Here is a 5180-nt window from a genome sequence, read left to right on the forward strand (position 1 = left end):
TTTCTGAGTTGTTGTTATTCAGTCTTTCTTTGCTCATTCCTGCCTTTCACTAAACACCTCTAGCGTTTTGGCTGTGCTGTTGCTTATTAGCAAATGTTACCTAATGTACCTGCCAAACATCAGTTTAATAGCTTCTTAATTGAGCATGTTAGCATGCAAATGTTAGCACCTAGCACCAAGAAGTGCTGTGAGCACAGTCTCGTGGCACCAATACTGTGGCAGTCGACTCTGAGTCTTTTTAATTAGCACACGTCACTCGCATACAGCTGAGGCTGATGGGATTGTGTTTAGTTTGGCAGGTATTTGGTCATAAAGCAAACCAAATGAAAATGTAAACCTGATGATGACACATCATAAAATGTCAGAGGATCACTGATAAGGAGAAAGAGTATAGATGATGTGGAGTTGGGGGGCTAAAACTTACAGAAATCTTGGTATGGTGGTGTAACTATGCTGCAGAGCTGTGAGGAGTTCAGTGCTGAATGTTCAGTGCAGAAAAGTGGGTGCCGTCCAGCGGGCAGTGGTTCTTCTTTCATCCTCCAGACTGTGTCCAGAACCTCCTGTGCGATGCTGGCCTCCTTCCGTCCCTCTGAGTTGGTATTCCCCGTGTGTTCTGCTGCAGCCTGTGTGTGTAATGCTTGTTTTCCTCGTCCCAGTGTGAGTGTATGTGCGGGACAACGAAGAGCAGCCGAGCACGGAGGAGCTGTCCTGTGGTTGAAAGGAGGTGGGCTGTCAACAGCCAGTTGCTTAGTGTTTGTGCACATTCTCACTCTGCGGCTCCGTGATCATGAGGCACTGCGGGAAATTCGCTCGGCAGCGGTGGAATCTGTCCCTCCATCATCAGTTATCTCTCCCTGCCTCCCAATCCCTCGCTCACACTCCCTCTGTGAGCTTTGTAATCATTTGTCCTGCATGTGAATGACACCGGCTGCTGGTGGAAGATGTTGTTCTGGCTGACATATCTGGGCCAAGTGAGGATGCTGCTGCAGCAGTAATGAGCATTCCCACGCCAGGAGAGCTGGAGGATGTTATCAAGAAGAGAGTTGCAGAGGGAAAAGTAAAGACCAGCGGAAAAATCACCACATCCGCCACAAACACTTGGTTGAGTTGATTTGCAGCTGCTTTCAGCCTCTCTTTACACTGTGGTCTGGCTGATATGTGGAATCGTAAAAGGTCGTATTCATCCGTGGTTCAGAGTATCTTGCTGTGATGAAGATAAATGGAGCAGAGGGCCACTTTGGCCTCTTAAACCCAATGAGGATGCCTCTAAATCTCAAGTACAAGTATGCTGCAAAAGCACTGTAAGCGTAACATGTTCTTGCTATTCATGTTTGATTGTGACACACAGTCTGCATATATATATATATAACCTATAAAACATGTTCCCCCATTAGTTTTAAAACTATGAAGACCCTTAATAGAGTGCTGTGGTGTAATATGGAATTCTGGTTTCTTGTGACTTGAAAGGATGAGGTGAATGCATGGCCTATTCTCATTCTATTATCATTCTACAGCAAATCAATAATAAAACTATTATTCATGCAGGTTTTGTACAAGGGTCTGCAGAAAGTATCACTCCATCCTTGGTTATAATAAACCACTGAGCCTTTCCAGGATGCTCCTTTCAAACCCAATCATGATGCTATCTACCTGTTTACCTGTGGAACGATCCAAACAGGTGTTTTTGGAGCGTTCCACATCTTTCCCAGTCTTTAGTTGCTCCTGTTCCAACTTGTTTGAAACGTTAGTGCATCAGATTCAGAATAAGCAGATATTTTACAAAAATCAATGAAGCTGATGAGGTCAGACATTACATATATTGTCTTTGTACTGTTTTCAATTGAGTATATGTCAAAAAGGATCAGCAAATGATTACACTTTCTACTTTACGCAGCATCCAAAAATTTTGGAATCAGGGTTGTGCTTTAAACAGAACAATTTCAATTAGCTAAAATATTTTTAATTGAATTAGGTTAAAGTGCTTTCAATGTGGAGTCTAATGTAATGCGTGGAAGAGGAGAAAGACAGAAGTGGGAGACAGTCAGACCCTTTCTGAAACGAGAAAGACATCCTCCAGAGACTGTGGATACAGGCAGCAGCAGGAGTCCAAAGACAGCACATTTGAAGCAAGCCTTCCTCGTGACAGCTGAAGCTACGTGTTGTGCTGTTCGCGCTCCTCCTCGAGGCAGAGGACTGTCTCAGCTGAGCGCTGTGTGTCTGTCACAGGCAGCGACCCACATACATGATGGATGGCTCAGAGCGCACAGGTGGAGAAGCAGGCCGACTTCTACACACTGTTTTTTTTTTCCCCCTCTTCCAGTGAATTAACATAAGTAATGTGAAATGTTTTGACGGCGCTCCAGAATTATTTATCGTCCTCAAAACGTGGCACAGAAAAATCATCCCTGCTGTGCTCCAATAGCAAGCTTTTAGCTTTGGCCTCTGATGCACATGAATGCAGCTTTTCCTTTGTGTGTGTGTGTGTGTGTCTCTGGATGTCACGCAGGGCTAACGCTGACACAACTGGATCTTAACACATTACACTCTACAGAAACTAATGAACAACTATCAAGGTCTCCTCAACATCACTGTACCTTTCATAGTTAACCTTGAAACCGATGTTCTGCTATCTTGCCAAGCCTAAATTGTACCTAATAATTCTGATTGGTGATGTTGTACCAAGTCTGATTGTATGTGACAATGGAGGAATCTTCATGCATGAGCATAAACACGTTAGAAGAATCAAAGAGAGTATGTGACGCAGGAGCTTTGGGTTTCCTCTCTGGTCGGAGCATGGCTGAAGCTCAGTCAGGCCAAAAGGAGTCTGGTTGCTGTCACTCATGCACATAATTATGCTTAACTTATAGCCTCAATTTAGTTTAATCAAGTGAGTATAAAAATTCACCACAGTTGTCATGAACGGGGAAATTAGCTGTAGAGACCAAATCCCTGGACTGTGAATATGTTTACATTTATTTCTTCTGAAAAGTTGGCTGTTTTAATATGGGGATCTGTGGGGATCTATGGGGAGTGACTTGCTTTTGGAGCCTGCCTCATGTGCCTGTTCGAGGACCTGGTTTTGGCACTTTTGTGTTGGTTTCATTTTTCAGCCCCGGAGGCTGTAAATTGATTAAAATGTCCATCAGCGGCAGAAATATACATGTATACAGCCTGGAACAGTCTTCTCTTGCATTAACCTTAACCTAAGTATCAGGATGTGGTGGTAGCACATCTCAATACTTCAAATCAGACAGCCAGACGTAGCAGGATTCTATGGCGGCAATAAGCTCTGAGAACAGTTATCTATAGAAGTTAAACACACATGAACAGCCACTCTGCAGTTTCATGTATTTTTTATTTGAGAGAGACATGTCTGGAGGACCCCGCTGTGCCTACAGTTTTCTCTTTCTTCAAGGCTAAAGAAAGACAGCTGAGAGGAAACAGCTTGGTGAGTATTAATGAGGAGGTAAGTGAAGACAGTATGACAATGGACTGCTGTTTTATGTCGTGTATGTTACTTCCTGCTGATGATATTGTGACACATTAACAATAATGACCTGTAATAGACAAAGCCCTGACCAATCGGACAGGAGGGGGTTGCCACAGAGACCATAGAGGCTGCTGAGAGTCGGGACCAGACAGCAGAACACAGAACAAAAGCCTCAGACTAGGAGCATGAGAGAGAGCGGAGGGGCAGGGAGGATCAAGGGTGATGGAGGTAGAGGACGGAAGCCAGGACTCGACAACATACGCCGTCGTGAGAGGACGGGGACCGTTAAGGGAGGGGACGTTACAAGCGACCGCGCTGTGGTAGCATCCAGTGTGGCATACAGAACAGGCAGCCAGTATCAACATTCAGCTCTCGCCCTCTTAACAGTGGACTTCTAGATTCCATCCTTGTTCATTTTTATGTGAACTTTTATCTATTTGAGCCCACATTGTAAGCAGTTAGAGACTCCTGTTAGCTGGTATGTTTCCTGTCATTCTTTTGTAGGCTTAGTCAGGTGCTGGCCAATTGAAATAAACTTTCTCTTGTATTCATCTGCTCTAGTATTGTGAACTGCTCATCCACCAGGTCAAAAGAACTTGTAAAATGAAAATAGCATCCAACCCCCCTTTAACTCTCGCATGTACTTCTAATTTCAACAGAATGAGCCTCTCTTTTTGTTTGGTCTCGACGATGTTCCCCAAGAGATCGTTGAGAATACAAGTGAAGAAAAAGCATTTCACAACTACACTGGACTTCTGTTCTTCAACGGCCTCGGACTATGTCTCACTCTCTCTCAGTTTCACTTGGCTTTGCCTCACCCTCAGACCAGTAGCATCTCTGCTGATGCTGTGATAAGTGTTGCTTCATCCACAGCTTTAGAAAGTGATGTTAATGTGAAAAGCAGCATTAATAATGGATGAAATGTGCATTCATAAGCAAACTAGGTTTGAGGGGGACCATGAAAATGTGGCAACACAAGCATTGGTCCCCATGGTTGTTGCAGTAAGTGAGTCTTGGAAGATCCCCTTTGTCACCATTCTTTCTTATCAACATCATGACAGGAGCAGAGAGAGCAAAGAGGGAGGGCTTGTTAGGCCTCATGTAGTCAGAGTCAGGGCTGTCTCCTCGGCGTGTGATGGACTCTCCCAGATTGCAGTAAAATGATCAGGGAGCTTGCTGCCAAGCTGGACATCATAGACAAGAGATATAATTTTCTCCAGCTCGAGGGTTGCACACAAAAAGCCCATGTGCTCTTGGATCCACGTCACGTGATCAAGCTTCTTTGGAATGTGTTCTCAACAGCTGAGACAGAAATTTGGCCAGTAGGTAAGGTGGTGGTACGCGGGGGAGCTCCTCAAGCTTCAGGAGAAGAATGGCTTTAATCTCGGCAACAAACTAAGCAAAAACGAAAATGAAAGGTCCATCTAGGGGCCCCGGCTACAAGAGGCTGGCTTTAACTTAGACATCTGGAACATAGGGTGAGTTCTCATCATGCTGCGTCATTTCAATTTGACTGCTGATGGGTTGATCATCCATTCCACAACAAATGGTCCAATGAAACAAGGTGCTAGTTTCTTGGATTCAGTTTTCAGTGTGATCATTTTGGATGGTTTGTACTCTGGAGCTGGGGTCTGCTGACGGTCAGCGATGCCGTCGTTGTTGTCAACAGAGTGAAGTAAAGCATTTGTTT

Source organism: Chelmon rostratus, chromosome 22 (genome assembly GCF_017976325.1).
Source record: "Chelmon rostratus isolate fCheRos1 chromosome 22, fCheRos1.pri, whole genome shotgun sequence".
Taxonomy (NCBI): domain Eukaryota; kingdom Metazoa; phylum Chordata; class Actinopteri; order Chaetodontiformes; family Chaetodontidae; genus Chelmon; species Chelmon rostratus.